The sequence below is a fragment of the Pseudorasbora parva genome, chromosome 11, assembly GCF_024679245.1.
Source record: "Pseudorasbora parva isolate DD20220531a chromosome 11, ASM2467924v1, whole genome shotgun sequence".
Lineage (NCBI taxonomy): Eukaryota > Metazoa > Chordata > Actinopteri > Cypriniformes > Gobionidae > Pseudorasbora > Pseudorasbora parva.
This window is the reverse complement of record NC_090182.1, coordinates 20,510,243-20,527,256: the sequence shown is the minus strand read 5'-3', so window position 1 is coordinate 20,527,256 and position 17,014 is coordinate 20,510,243. Positions and strand designations below refer to the sequence as shown.

At 37.8% G+C, this 17,014-nt stretch overlaps 1 long non-coding RNA gene across 1 annotated transcript in view; it reads left to right on the top strand.

Annotated features, from left to right (window-relative positions):
* LOC137092856 (uncharacterized) overlaps nucleotides 1-17,014 on the top strand; it is a 115,090-nt gene that overhangs the window by 58,462 nt on the left and 39,614 nt on the right. The window lies entirely within an intron of this gene.

The window sequence follows — 17,014 nt, the reverse complement described above, 5'->3', positions numbered from 1 at the left end:
AATAGTTCGGTGGACCTGCTGTTTTTTGATTTGTCTAAATTGGTACATTAGTAGTGTTCATACAGTGGGTACGGAATGTTTTCAGAGCCCCTTACATTTTTCACTATTTGCTGTATTGCAGCCATTTTCTAAAATCCTTAAATTTCTAGAAAACACAGAATTGTTGACATTTTTGCAGATTTATTAAAAAAGAATCACGGAAATATCACATGGTCCTAAGTATTCAGACCATGTGCTGTGACACTCATATATTTAACTCAGGTGCTGTCCATTTCTTCTGATCATCCTTGAGATGGTTTTACACCTTTGTTTGAGTCCAGCTGTGTTTGATTATACTGATTGGACTTGATTAGGAAAGCCACACACCTGTCTATATAAGACCTTACAGCTTACAGTGAATGTCAGAGCAAATGAGAATCATGATGTCAAAGGAACTGCCTGAAGACAGAATTGTGGAAACCATTTCTCTGGTCTGATGACACCAAGATATAACTTCTTTGCCTTAATTCTAAGCAGTGAAGAAAAATATCACCTGTCCAATACAGTCCCAACAGTGAAGCATGGTGGTTCTCCATAAGGCTCAGGACCTCAGACTGGGCCGAAGGTTCACCATCCAACAAGACACACAGCTAAAATAACGAAGGAGTGGCTTCACAACTACTACTTGACTGTTCTTGAATTGTGCCCACCATAGCCCTGGCTTAAAACCATTTGAGCATCTCTGGAGAAACCTGAAAATGGCTGTCCACCAACATTTACCATCCAACCTGAGAGAACTGTAGAGAATCTGCAAGGAGGAATGGCAGAGGATGCCCAAATCCAGGTGTGAAAAATGTGTTGCATCTTTCCCAAAAAGACTCATGGCTGTATTAGATCAAAAGGTGCTTCTACTAAATACTGAGCAAAGGGTCTGAATACTTTGGACCATGTGATATTTCAGTGTTTCTTTTTTAATTAATCTGCAAAAATGTCAACAATTCTGTTTTGTTTTTCTGTTCTGTCAATATGGGGTGCTGTGTATAAATTAATGAGAATTTGTTTACTTTAATTTAGCAAATGGCTGTAATATAACAAAAGAGTGAAGCATTTAAGGGGGTTTGAATACTTTCCCTACCCACTATGTAGTGGATAGAAAAGAAAGAGGTGCTACAAAGAAAATGTAGCACCTCTTGCAGCTCAAAACGCTTACGACATCTGATGTCATAGTCGTGCCAGTTACATTTTGTCCCAAGTTGAATACGGAAGGTAGTCCATTGAAGCTAGATATTTTACTTTAAATATGAATATTTTTCGATTAATTTCAGAAGGCCTTTATTTACCCCCCGGTGCTCTGTAGATTACTTATATAATGGATGGATGCACTTTTTTTGGCTTTCAAATTTTGGTCCGCCATTTACTGCCATTTATAATGCTTGGAAGCGCTAATAAATAAATTTTTAATATAGCTCCGATTTTATTTGTCTGAAACAAGAATGTCATATACACCAAGGATGGCTTGAGGGTAAGTAAATCATGAGGCAAGTTTAATTTTGTGGTGAGCTAACCATTTAAATTTAGCTAAAAGTATTGTTTTAAAGGATCCTTACTCTCTGGTACAGAGGTAGGGAAAATGAAAATATATGCCATCAGCGTTTCATACTTTTATACTGAACGGGAATAAAAAAAAAGGGAAAAGTAGAAAGATGTGAAGGTGGATTTGATGAGCAGTGTCCTTTTGTTCTGCTGACCAACTTCAGTAAAAATAACTATGTTCTGAAGCTGTATTTCCATTCCAGCTGGATATCTGCCATGTTGTCGGATCCATCAAATGATTAATGGACAAGTCTCTTGGGATGGGTCTGATCAATTAAAAATAGATACTGAGACAGTCTGCAAGAGCGATTGAAAAACAAAAAGCATCAATTACAGAAAGATGTCGGTTCTTGTTTGGTGAACCACATTGATGACTAGACCAAATTTGCCGTGAAGCCATTTTCATTTAGTTTCTAAGCTCATGTCTTGACAACTGACAAAAGAGTCATCGCTTTGCTAGAAGGCTGTTTGCTTGGAAGATTCTTGTTGAACATGTAAGAGGTAATAATTGCAAAATGCTAAGGACAATTAGCAAAAATAAAGGAAGATCACAAATGACTGGAGCACAGATGGTGCATGTAGAAACACACAAGCATTTGTCCAGGATGTCTTTCCAGTTTCTTAGATTAATGCTGGTAAAAATTAGATTGTCCCTGCAAGTAGATGGTTGCATTAGAGCTCTATCTTCTGGAGTAATCTCCCCTCAGTATTTATTTATTGAGAAATTGGCACTTTCAAAGACTGCATCACACAATCTATAGTCATCATGAGTCCTCTTTTCTTACCTCTCTCTTTTTTTCTTGTGAAATACCGATTTGAGTTGTTTGAGCTGGAGCCTGACTGATGGATGTTTTGCAAAATGAATTATTTGCAGAAAGTTTGCCCTTGAAAATGAATTCACGGGAGCATAGAGGGCAAAGACACTATAGGCAGTGGGATTTTATGAGATTTTAGTCTATGGCAATGAGATTTTAGTCAACTACTGGCCACTTACCACTTTTTGCTTTGCTTATGAGTGCCCTTAAGTCTTTATCTCACCCTTTGGCGTTGTATGTACTTTATTGACTCAGAGAAAGAGAGTGTATTTTTCATTGGGACTGTAATGGTCTGAAATCTAATGACTCATGACAAAGAATAGCCTGTTGTTTGTGTGATCATTTAAGTGTTGTGCCTTTTTGATGGATGAAGAAATTCAAGTTATGGACTGTAAGAATATTGCCCTTGAAATGTGAAACAACTGAGCTTTAATCTTCCAGCAAAAGAGAGATTGTACTTCACTAAACCTTTGCTGTACTTTTGTGAGTGGTAGCTCAGCTTATTCACTAACCTTCTGCAATCCGCTTGTTGTGGCGAACTGTGGCGTGCAGATTTTGAGACCACATTTGTGTAAATGTCTGATTCACACAATTCCTATAGTGAACTTGTTGCTAAAACAAAACAGACAGCATATGAATATTTTTTTTAGGGAATTCACCTTTAGTCTTTTTTATTAATTCAAACAAAATGAAAATATGACGCTAGGAAACCTAACATTTCTAAAAATTGATAAATGTCTTTGTCTTTGAAGGTCAAACTTTTACTTGAAGTTGTCTAGCATGACCTTTTAATGACATTTGAAGAGGTTTCAGACCCGAGTGTAGCTTGACCTTGAAGCTCTGGTGGCCCTACATTGCTCACCAAGACGATTCTTCAATTACAGACAGGGCATTATCTGACAGCAGATGACATCATGTTTCATCTGTACTGGACAGTCTCTTTGCTCCAATTGTGTTATGTGACTTGAGGCAAACCTTTGGCTTTGATGAAACCATTTTGTCCAAAGTTCTTCTTTCTTCCCCATAGAGGTTATATTGGATCAGTGTCAGTAGATAAATTATTGGTGTATGACTGAAGTCAAGTAAGGTGAAAATAGAAACATAAAAAAAGGAAACGGAAGCAAAAGAGTGGCCTTGTCCCACTGACTCTCATTAGAAAAGTCACACGTGGTTGAGTGCACCAAGAAAAGGTCAAAAATGGCCAGTGTAAATGCAACCAAGAGTGAAATAATCTAATGTGGGGCATTGCAGCATATTTTCACTTTATTTGTTGTTGTTGCCAGAGGTGGGTGGAGTATCAAAAACCTGTGAAGGTTTCACAAAAAAAGTGAAAGTACAAGTACTTATAGAAATATTTACTCAAATTAAAAGTACTTATCTGAATATTTACTTGAGTGAGAGTTAATAAGTATCCAATAAATAAAAAAAATACTCAAGTAGCTAGTTACTAGTTACTTCGTATCACATATAGCCTATATAACAATACAATGAAATGTTAATATTTAGATATTAAATTCAAATAATTATCATAATTAGATATATTTGCAACAAACATAGAAGAGACAAGCATTATTTCTGGCATATGTAGGCCAAAAATCATTGTACATCCTTTGCTTTGTATAATACATTTTGGATTATTGGATAATGTCGAAATAAAATGAACCTGCAAAGATTTTTTTTTTTTTTTTTTTTTTTTTGGTCAAAAGCACATAAGTAATATTTGGCCACTCTAGCGAATAATTCTGGGCTAGTTTTTGGTTGGCTAGTTCATTGTCCAAAAGACCTGTGTTCACAAAGTTGGTTCATACTGCACAGTAAACCAAAAGAACATTGTCCCAACTCTTTGTGTGTGTGTGTGTGTGTGTGTGTGTGTGTGTGTGTGTGTGTGTGTGTGTGTGTGTGTTTGAACAGTATACATTTCGTAAATTTAATCTAGAAGGCTGCAAGCTGAATATTTTACTTAACATGTTAAATATGGATATTTCTTACAAAAACCCATCAAGGCTTCAGAAGGCCTTTATTAACCAACTGGAGCCGCATGGTATATACTTTTAAAATGAATGAAACCACTTTTTTGGGCTGACATTATAATGCTTGGATTAGCCTGGACATTGTTTTAATATATCTTTTAATATATCTTATTCCTCTGAAAGAAGAATGTCATATAGTGTCATATAGATGGCTTGAGGGTAAGTTAATTTATGGGGTAATTTCAATTTTTGGTGAACTATCCCTTTTAACTATGTCTAAGCAAAGACATTTGTTTTCAAAAGGAACAGATCCCTGTCACTGCAATAGTCACTAATTACCAAGGGGAGCCGGGTGTTTTTTCAAATATGACTGGTAATGTCATACTTTGTAGTAGTGGTATCATGGCATAATAATATGTTTGGTTGTAAAATGTATTACCTGAATGATTTAAAATTGAATGTAGCTCATTCACAAACAGCATACACAAATGTTCAACCAGAACCAGATGCAGATTTGCTTTCAATTGATTGTAAGGTTCACGGCCACTTCATCCAATGCTCTTTATATTCTTAAATTTATGGTTATGAAAATTAATAAGAGAATTCTATAAGCATACAACAAAAACAATATTGTCCTGTTTAACACTGTGAAGCTGCTTTGAAACAATCGTCATTGTAAAAGCGCTATATAAATAAAGTTGATTAAGAATAAGATGATTAAAGTGTTAATGTTAGATATTTATTTGTTCATCTTAATTTCCCTATTTTTACATTTTATATTATTCGTGTACACTGAAAAAAAAGGTGCTGGATTTACATAATTCAATTAAGTTAAACAAACATAATTTGTTCACATAACTTCAACATCATGGAATGAAGCAATTTTTAAGTAACCCAATTGAGTAGTCTCAAAATTATTTTAATATGGCTTCCTAACAACATGGTGTACACAGGGGGGCTTGAGACCCTGCCTCTTTAATCAAATCACAAGCTTATTTCGTTTTTTGTATATTTTTGTGATCACTTGACTGATTTATAAGACTGCACTAGCTAGCTTTCATTCTTCTAGCCAGCAATAGCACATAATGAACATGTCAAGTGCTATGTATGAAATGCTCTTTAATGACATGTGCTGTCTCAGTCCACAGCCTAACCAATCACTATACAATAATTTCAGTCACTGCTCCATTCTCCAGACCTAGAATATGTAATAATTATCTACTGTAAGCCCTTTTACTTCAACCAGCAGATTCATTCTTTTCATTGATGGATTTTCCATGTAAAGTATAAATGTGTGGGAATTTCAATTATAAGATCTGTTATAGAATATAACATTCTGTTTAGTTCCCAGAAATTGCACTTCACCTTTGGTAAGTAGTAGAAATCAACTGGAAACTTCATCGTATCAGAATTTTTGACCTTTCAACCATGAGAGTATGAAGTCTAATCTACCCAAGTATGAACATCATCAGATCCATGGCTCATCCAAAGAGAGGGGTCCATTTAAGCACTTTTAGACATTCATCAAAGGGCCATTCTGAAGGCCATACAGGTCATTGAGATTGTGCTCATCACAACCTAAAGGAAAAGGCTGAATCTATCCAAGTCTACCGGAATTGAAGCCTGGCATTGTAGACAGTTGCAAGCGATATAAAGTATGCTGGACTTTCACTTACTTACTAGGTAGGAAGCCATGAGTGTGGTATAGTCTGCAGTATGGATGGATGTACTGATACTGTCACCTCGTCTGTCTCATTCAGTGAGGAAATCTGTCTGCCCAAGAAAGCAGTCATCAACAATAACAAGTACTCTCTCTAGAGATTTGACAGAGCAGCTCAGAAAAAGCAACAAAGTAGCCTACAAATCAGGAGGCAGAATGGTGGACAAGGAAACAAAATTGAACAAGGATGTAATGTCTGCAAAGAGGGATTGCAGGGTGCGTCTGGGCCATGAATATACCGACAACAGGAGTGTGAACATCTCAACAATGAGTCAGCAGGTACAATAGGGTTGAATGATTTCTTGTAAAGGAAAAGACACTGCAATTGCATGTAATGAATGAATTAAACTATAAACAAACATGGAAATATAGTACAAGCCAAATATGCTTATTGTAGCATGATTGTGGCGGTCAAACTACATGTGCATTAGTTTTAACAAAACCCTCAATAGGGTAAATAATTAATTGACGATGAGCTAAGGTGTGAATTATTCTGTGCATTATTAATGGCCTGGAGTCAATTATTCGACTTGTACTGTTAGCACACCTTAAAACATTGTTCAGATGATTTATTTTGATATTTGTCAGGTATTGTCTTTAAAACGCTCTTGTGTGGAGGACTAATTTCTTGCGCATCTAAACTCAAGCCACTGTTGCTAATTCCAAAAATTTTGAGCTAGTGACAAAGACTTTGATAGCAGACTAATGCAGTTATAGAGAGAGAAAGAGAGGACAATACACCTTATTAATAAACATCCAAAAGAGAGCTCTGAAATGATATACCTGCACCTGAAGTGCAGTGACCCGAGCTCGTACCAGGCCAAAGCCCTGCGGTGTCGGGAGCAGAACCGGCACTAGAGCACTCTCTCACAGCTGCTGCTGAAGCTACACCCACACCAGCACAGTGCAATCTGCCCCAACCAAATTATACAACTACAGAAAACAACATTACATTACCTATTGGAAAGAAGCCACTAACTTACAAAAGAAGATGGAACTCTATTTACACCTGAAAAGAGACTATAAACCAGCAGAATACCTGAGCTGTGTGAAAGAGCATAAAGTGAGAAAGACCCAAAGCAGATACAGGCTGAGTGACCACAGTCTGGCCATAGAGAGAGGTGATCCCTGAGCTCTCAGAGAGAGCTGAAGACAGAACACTTCCTGCTGCACTGTGATTACTGTCACATCAGATCAGATTATTTCACTAAATTCCAACAGCTATAACCAAATTGTATGGCATTACCAAATGAAGAAAAATTCATTTCTTGTTATTCAAAAATTTCTTATTATGTGAGAGAAATCTAGCAACAGGACCAAAATATGTGACAGCCTTCCACAAACTCAGAGTCAGCCAGTGGACAAAGTCAGAAATGTGTACAAATGTACAGGGCTTTTTATTATTATTATTATGTAATTATTTATTTTGTCTTGATTATAAAATGTATTAATGTATTTGTTTATTGATTTATTTATTATTTACAGTATTTTCATTTCTTATGAGAGAGAGAGAGAGAGAGAGAGAGAGAGAGAGAGAGAGAGAGAGAGAGAGAGAGAGAGAGGCAGCCTCCACTAATACGGAACTAATGAGAAATGTCATGTAGTTCCCAAGTTGCTAAACTATTTTACTGATAAGATCGTCAGAGCAGCTTTGACAGCACGTTTCTGTCCAAGTGTGTGTGCATGTTTGAGTGGGAGAACAGCAGAGCCGGAGAAAGAGAAGTATGTGCGTTTCGTACATACATTTGTGGGGAAAACATTTTTTAATACTATTGTTTATTGTATTTCTTTGCTTGGTCAGTGTCGCTGTTGTAGGAACAAAAAATGATGATAAACAGACAGAACACCAGCAGCGACGGACTTGGTGTTGTTCCGTATTGTACCTCAATAGGAGTAACATTTCCACTTTATTTAACTTTATTCCACTTTTTTATTTCACTTTTACTCGAACTAGATCACCAGATTGGAATCTTGAAAGCATTGAATTTCTTCTGGCATCCGTGTACGGTTTAACTTTGTCTTGTTTCCTTTTCACATGTTCTGGTATCATGTTTCTATCAGTTTCTTTTACAGAAACGTCCATGACTTGTAACTTGGTTCTCATACTTGGTTCACACTGCAGGCAAAAGTGCCCCAAATCTGATTTTTTTGGGGTCAAGTGACCAGGTCAGACTTCTTCAGAGGTAGTGTGAACACTCAAATCTAGCCCAGATCTGATTTTTTCCAATGCGGCCGCAGTGTGAACAACCAAAGCGGATTTGATGCGGATATGATGCGCATTTTACATCAATCTATGTCGACATTTGTCACAATTATGCACCAGCAAGTTAGCCCTAGACACAACAGACACAGACAGTAACATTAAAAACTTGACTAGATATGGAGAACAGCGATGGAGCAAGTCAATGGAGGGAGAGTGAGGTGTTAGATCTATTTAGTATATGGGGAGATACTTCAATTAAAGCTAAACTAGAAGGATCCTACCGTAACCGCTCCGTTTTTGAAAGCACACGAAATGGAAGAATGGGGAAACAGAAAAACGTGGCTTCAGTGGCAAAGGAAGGTGACAAAAGGCCAAAATAAGCAATTTTGCTCTTTCTTTTCGTTCTTCTCCTCTTCTGCACATGCTCATTAATGTTATGGCTTCCATTACACAAACATTTTTGCTTAGTTCCTCTATAACCTCCCGAACTTTAGTGCAACAGCGTGCTGCGTCTGATGTCATTGATATTGTTCTTTTGCACATGCGGGTTAGTTTGAAACCTCAAACAGTTCACACTGGAATCAGATACAAGCCACATTTTAAAAGGTAATGTGAACAGCCAAACAAAAAATCAGATCTGAGCAAAAAAATCAGAATTGAGCATTAGGACTTGTGGTGTGAACGGGGCCATACATATGTGGTCCTGAATCTGACCCAGATCTGATTTTTTCCAAAGTGGCCGTAGTGTGAACAACCAAAGCGGATTTGATGTGACTTTTACGTCAATCTATGTAGACATTTGTCACAATAATGTGCAGGTGAGTTAGCCCTAAACACAATAGACAGACAGTAAAATTAAAAACTTGACTAGATATGGAGAACAGCGATGGAGCGAGTCAATGGAGGGAGAGTGAGGTGTTAGACCTAATTAGTATATGGGGAGATACTTTAATTAAAGCTACGCTAGAAGTATCCTACTGTAACCGCTCTGTTTTTGAAAAAATAGCACACGAAATGGAAGAACAGGGACACAGAAAAACGTGGCTTCACTGCCAAAGGAATGTGACAAAAGGCCAAAATAACAAATTTTGCTCTCTTTATTTTCGTTCTTCTCCTCTTCAGCACATGCTCATTAATGTTATGGCTTTCATTACACAAACATTTTTGCTTACTTCCTCTATAACCTCCCGAACTTTAGTGCACCAGCGTGCTGCGTCTGATGTCATTGATATTGTTCTTTTGCACATGCGGGTTAGTTTGAAACCTCAAACAGTTCACACTGGAATCAGATACAAGCCACATTTTAAAAGGTAATGTGAACAGCCAAACAAAAAATCAGATCTGAGCAAAAAAATCAGAATTGAGCATTAGGACTTGTGGTGTGAACGGGGTCCATACATCGACCATGGAGAAACTCAGATGGTGTAACACCTGTGGAAGCATTAGAAGTACTTCAATAGTTCATCAAGAATGTTTAAGTGAACATGTTCCAATGTTGTCCTTGAATTGAAACAGTTTGCAGACAATCTTTCAGGACCCTGTTGAACCTCTCGACTTCTCCATTTGCACATGAATAATAAACGGCAGATCTGAAATTACTTCTCTCTCTCTCTCTCTCTCTCTCTCTCTCTCTCTCTCTCTCTCTCTCTCTCTCTCTCTCTCTCTCTCTCTCTCTCTCTCTCTCTCTCTCTCTCTCTCTCTCTCTCTCTTTCTTTCTTTCTCTCTCTCTCTCTCACACTCTCTCTCTCACACTCACCTACACACACACACGAAGATAAACTGCCATCCATTGTCTGAAATCAAATCCTTTGGAGCACCTTCTCAAGAAAAACACTCCTAAAGAACTGTTTAACAGTAGATGTGTTAACCCTGCACGTGAACGCGACTTCTGGCCATTTGCTGAAGTAATCGGCAAGTGTTATTGTCTATCTGCAGTCTGTTGGTGCATTTTCAAATGTCAAAGAACTTTTCCATGCAGCAGAATGTAATTCAACAGGGTTGAGGGGCACCACTTGTCAAAGCAGACTTGTCATTTTGTTTGCTCAAACTACAGTTGCGTCCCTTCAGTCTGGTTGTCCATCTTAGGCACAATTGTTCCTCCAGTACATTTGCCTTTGTTTTGTCTTTGCTTTGTGCGGAATATACCTTGATGTGATTTTCAGTTTTTTTTTCTTTCTTTTCTGTAATCACTGTTTTACCAAGAGATGGTATATGTTGACCCATGACAATACATCCACCCATGACACCAAACTCATGTCGGACAGGAAAGTATCCCTGTAAGTCCAGGTCAGCTTTTTTTCTTTTTTCATTTGTCTTTTGAACAGCATGTCTGTTGATATGTATATAGTTTAGCGAATAATGAGTAGTTGTTGTATGCAGAAAGGAAATCTTCTTTAGAGATTGCACTAGAAGCAAATGAACAGATTACGTAGCACGCATAGCAAAATTACATGGATGTTACATAGCAACAGATTCAATGGCTTTCACAAAGCCATGTTCAGGGTTAGCAAGAGGCAGTCTTGATAAACAATAAGCAACACTGTTCAATGAACCAGGTCTGTATTTGACATTGTAATCAAACTCCATTAAGCGTGCACGCCATTTCTCTGCAGCCCAAATGCGATGGTGCTTCCTTCTCGACAATGGGGTATTTTTGTTCAGCATCAGACAAGGAGCGTGAAGTAAAAGCGATGGTTCTTTCTGTTCCTGTGTCATCCAGCTAAGACAAGACCGTGCCAACACCATAGCCTGAGGCGTCACAGGAAAGTCATGATCCATTCAACTCAGACAGTATGTCTTCGACCAGTGGTAGAGAATGACTACTGTGTACCACAGCCTTGTTAGATTCCCGTAAATCAATGCATCTTTTGTGTATCTTTTGCTTTGGAAGTGTTTTATCAACTAAACGGGTCATACATATAAATTCTCCTCCCCCTTTACATCTTGCCACAGTTTTTTAATTATCATTATTACACGGCTCTGTGAAATACTTGATTGGTCAATCGCGCATTCCAGCGGTATGTTATTTCCAGATAACAACCGCTCGGGTACTACGAGTTATCTTGACCGGTACTACTTACTTCTATGCTTAACGCTGGTGCCATCTCGTGGCTTAAACAGCTGTGGGTTTCAATGGAAGACTTCAAGGCAGGTTTCCTTTATAACGTCTTTAATATAGATATTTTTCTTACACAAATGCATCGATTCTAATCAGAAGGCTCTATTAACCCATCGGAGTCGTGTGGAGCACGTTATTTGATGGACAGCTGCATTTTTTATGGACTTCAAACACAACTACAACTACTGCTTGGATTAACGTTAGCCTGGACTTTTTAAATATAACTCCGATTGTAACGCTGAAAGAAGAATGTCATATACACCTATGATAACTTGAGGGTGAGTAAATCATAGGCTTGGTTTCATTTTTGGGTGAACTAACCCTTTCAGCATTCATTTTCAACATTTAGCAAGGACATGGCAAATCTTCAGCTATAGATAAAGGCTTAAAGCAGGTTGGAACTGTTTTTCTTCTTGGAAGCTTTGCATAAGAGCTAATAAAATATTTAATCTCAAGACAACATTTTGTGTCTAATAATTATTTATTTGAGACTTGTAGCCATGTAATGAGCGGGATAATGTACACCCAGCCAGTCGTTATCGCAAAATAAACCCCTTCAGAGTGATGCAAGACCCCTCTGCTTCGCGTCGGGCTCCTGATCACTCTGTCGGGGTTTATTCTGCGATAACAACCGGCTGGGTGTACATTATCCCTTACTTATTGCATATATGTACGAGACACAACTGGATGTCAAATTAATACTATACATCAAATAAAAAGCAGTTCATAACTGGGAATCATTTATTGCTATTAATAATATACTGACAAATGTGGTAATTTGTGGAACTATTACAATATAAAAAAAATATCTTTAATGTTCAAGAATCCCGATGTGCAAGTTAAATCTAGCGATGCAGAGTAATCATTAATTGACACTGCTTTAAAGTGAGCAAGGATATATCATTTCACTTGATTCAATTCCTCTGTCCTGACGTCTTTTCCTTGCGTCCTTCTCTCAAATCCTGAAGGGGTGGAGCGAAGACGCGAGAAAAGGAAGCTAGGAAAATAAACCAGGATGCAAAAATAAAATTTGAGAAGCACCCTTTGCATTCACTTTACTCAACTCTATTAGTTTTTCTTCTATGCAGTTTTTACCTCAGATGAGCATGTAAACACCCCATGTGGACAAGAATGTTATAGCGATGCAGTGGAAAGAGAACGCAACATCTGTGAGTTTTGGTTATTTTGCTGTTGTATTCTGTACAGTTGTTTGATAGAACTGAAATCATTTGGCAAAGTGATATGGAACTGCAATATGGTCAAGACCTGCCTTGAACTACTTAAGCCGTGCGCTACCCTCAAAAATAATTGCACATTAATTTTGTACACCATATAAAACATTTGTCAGCCAATGAAATTTAAATCATTTAACAGCCCTGTATTATAAGTAGATAATAATTGTTCATTATAGCATTATAATTTTGCATCTAGCACATATTTGCCTTGTTTTTGAATGTTTATTTTGTGTTTAATGTCAAAACCTTCTGCTGTTTACCAGTTTGTACAATTATCTTTGACCATGATAAATAAAACCAAAATTTTGTATTTCACTTTGAGAGTTTTTGTGAAAAGTGAAATAACATAAATGTCTCTCTTCTCATTAGAAGTTAACCAAGGCAACAGAGTTTTAGACTGGTAGCTAGTTTCTCTTGGCATTAAATTGCTGACCACTGACGTGGAGCGTTTTTGCACTCTTGATGAGCATTTCATGAAGAGGGTGCCATTTGTGGGGGCATCCAAACGGAAATTACAACTGAATCCTTTCGTGAAGGGCCCTTTCACAGGTCTGTTAGCAAAGGGAACATGTGATGGTCACTTCAAAGAAGAAATGTAATCATTTATGGTCATTTTCTGCCCTTCATCCTGAGTAGGGCATAGGTATGCTCACCTATGATTGGATCTGTCCCTACAACTTGCTACATTTTATTGTATATTGTATCAATTGCATTGGAGTTCTTACAAAAGCAAAATACTTTGCATAAATTGATAAAGTTCAAAGTCTAACCTTTTAGGGACCTAGTGAGACACAAGGGTGAAGATTGTCTTGTCAGCTTATTCACCTTATTCTTGAAAAGTGAGTGTCAATGTGCCTTGAAGGATGAAGCCAAAGGTTAGAGTTCCCAGGACTCAGGCGTCAAGCCTTGTGGCAAAATTGAGATGTGTGAGCAAATCACATCCACCAGCAGGCAGTCAGAGACAGCAGAGTTTGACCTATGACCCTGCAAGGAGGTACAGTGTGCTAAATGTGTGCTATTTCGTTTAAGTGTTCACTCAGCCTTGCAACATCCAAAGCCTACATTTTTTAATTGTTGTTGTTAAATTATAAATATAATTAGCACAGTTTTCTCAAATAAGCTGTCAAATCTGCACAGAAAGTGATTACAATGCTACATGTCTACTAGACTTAAATAATTCATAACTTTGATGTCTCTTGCAATTACAGAGTAGTGATGTACTGATTTATTTATGTATTATTTTTCATGTCTTTTTCATAATTTTTTCTGTCACTATATCTGTTTCAATGAGTTGGAGATAACATTATTTACCCTTATGCTTACCAAGGCTGCATTTATTTGATCAAAAATACAGTAAAACATAGCCTGACAAGCCAGACCCACATCAAGATGTTTGGTCTGGAAACTCACCATAGACAGGGCTCAAGCCGAGGGGCGGGATAAACGGTTGTCTTTCAAACTCCCTCTGCACGCGATAGGATAGCGCTACACCAACCAGAGCAACGAAGGTGAAACAGAGCTCGCTGACTGATTAAACATTCGCCGTATCCGGTCAGCAAAACTCCGAACACATCTTCCCTTTTTAAGAATGACTTCAGTGCCGTTCTTTGTTCTTTTCGCAGAGAAAAGCTTAACTCCAAATCTTCCAGAGTTGCAAAGTTTTCACTTTCCAGAGTCAAAGCTGATTCGAAAGACCGCCGCCGTTCGCCAGTTTCTGTGTTTACTAGAAGCAAGCAAACGCAACTCGGCCGTCGTCATTATGGCCCCGCCTGCCGACTCTATACATGATGTGATTGGCCCGTCCAGATTGTGAGGAACGCAGCTCAGAAAGGTATTGAGAGTTCCTAGACGACACTTGCGGGCAAATTTAATTTGCTGCCGCTAGGGTGCGTCTAGATTTCTAGGCTAAGTAAAACATAGATATTGTGAAATTTTACAAGCATTTTAAATGGTAGTTTTCTATTGTAATATATTTTTAAATTTAAATTATTCATGTGATGACAGCCATTTTGATTACTTCATCGTTCATTTCTTCATTTCAAAATGCTGATTTGTTGTCTTGAAGGATTTCAATGTTGAAAATTGTTGTGCTGCATAATATTTTTTAAGGAAACCATGATTCTTTTAGGATTTTTTTTTAATGAATAGAATGTTCAAAAGAACATTTATGAAATAGATTTTTCTATAATTGTATGTTTTTACTGTTGCTTTTGATCAATATTGTATACTTGCTGAATAAAGGTGTTAATATCTTTATTTAAAAAATAAAATAAAATCTTACCTATCCCAAACTTTCATGATTTTCTTTTTCTTTGGCTAACTGCTAAAGTAAGTGTCCTTGAGTCTGGTGATCTCTCAGCGTGATTGATATTTAGTGCTATGTTTTCAAGGTCAGTCCTGCTAAATGTGCGTCCCACTCGTACCAATTAAGCTAGCGTATTAAGAAACTGTTAACACTTCAAAAGGCCAGGGATTGGTGCTATCACTGCCGTTGAGTCAGAGATGTCGTGTAGTGCAAAGTCTTACCCAAGTCCTTAGCTAATCCCCCTCTCTCCCCACAATCCATAATTGCATGTGGTGTAAATGTAGAGTTTGGTACAAATAGGTAAATCATGGCCGGCAGCACAAAACATCCCAATCACACTCGCGACCTCACGCCATTTATCTCCCATCAGACAACCTGAATGTGCCCTAAATATGGAATAAAATGAGGGGAAAAGTGGTTGCTTATCGAGGAACTCCCAGGTGGCAGTGCTTAATGTATAATTATGGCATGTGGAATGCAGCTTTCATTTTGAAGAGAGCAATGGTTTAATTACAGAGCTACCTCTTGATAGAAGTGTCTCGCCGTCTGCTGCCGTTGTCAGCTAAAAAACTCAGTGTGATCCCATGTTCTGATACTCCACATGTCTCATTAACCTGCCGGTGCTGCTTGTGTTTTTCCTTGCAGAACTGCAAGACGCTAGTCTTCTAAAAGGCTGTAGAAGAGTGCCTTCAGCAGCCTCTGTGTTGAAATCAAATGTTTGAAGTTGCAGCTCTATATCTGATGACAGTCAACTGCAGGATGAGGTGCAGATGGTAGACGTGCAGTCAGTGATGAATCATGCATATCCGCCTCATTATTGTCGAAATGGTAAAAAGACATTGTAAACATATAGGTTGTGCAACTTGTTTAAACATATATATAAATACATCATTTATACAGCTAGCAACCGCCATATTAAATGTCCTCTGAGATTGTAAAGCTGATGCTGAATGGCAGTAGTTTTTTTTTCAAAGCACATATTAGGACTCCATTCGAGGGATGGATTTGCATTAGTGAGTCTATTGACCATAAGCTAAAGTCCTTGACAAACTGTCTGTATGCTGTCATTGAGCACCTGAAAGGTCCGTCCAGAGATCTAGCTTTTGCACTCCAAGAAATACTCAAACGCAACACAAAAATAAGACCCGGACCTCTTTTCTTTACAGAGGCATTAATGTTTCCAGCATCCCAATTTCCTACACTATAAATCAGAATCTTTTCAACCTGATGGCAAGCTTCGGTTGAATGAAAATGCATTCAATTTGTACCAAAGTATTCTAGATAATCAATAGGTTTCTCATCTTGAGAAAACTTGAACTGTTAGTGGGATTAAATGTAATGCTTTGCTTTAAAGGTGCCCTGCCGCACAAACTGTTTTTACTTAGTGTTTTTTTTTTTTAAATATGTTAGGTCCATATGTGTTTGTGTTATGTTGTAAATGTGAAAATTAACTGCTACCTCCTCTGTCAGCAGCTCTAGCCACTGAAAAGAAATGAGCGGAGATGCCAGTTACAAAAGCTGGTCAGTGAGATGTAGTGTTGCATGAGCTCATTACTATACATTAGCTCGCCCAGTTGAGACCCGCCCACAAAATTGGTCTAGCTCAGTGAAAGGCGGTTCTTGTGGTGCTTTATATACCTAAAGAAGCCATTTCTGCAGTGATTCCAGATGATAGTAAACAAAGTTCCTCTACTTGTTACACTGGGTAGCTGTTAGCCAATCAGAGTCAAGCAGTTTACCCCATTGAAAATTAATTAGAACTGGCATGAAGTAATTAGAAGTCTTCCAGCGGGTTCTCTATACAATGGTAGACTTGCTTAAAGGAATAGTTCACTTTAAAATGAAAATTCTGTCTTCCTTTACTCGCCCTCAAGACTTTTTGAAAAATGTCAGTAACCAAACAGTTAACTGGAGCCATTGACTTCCATAGTAGGAGAAAAAAAATACAATGGAGGTCAATGGCTTACTGACATTCTTCAAAATATCTTCCCTTGTGTTCAGCTAAAGAAAGAAATTCATACAGATTTGAAACAACTTTCAGGTAAGTAAAGGATGACAGAATTTTCATTTAAAGTG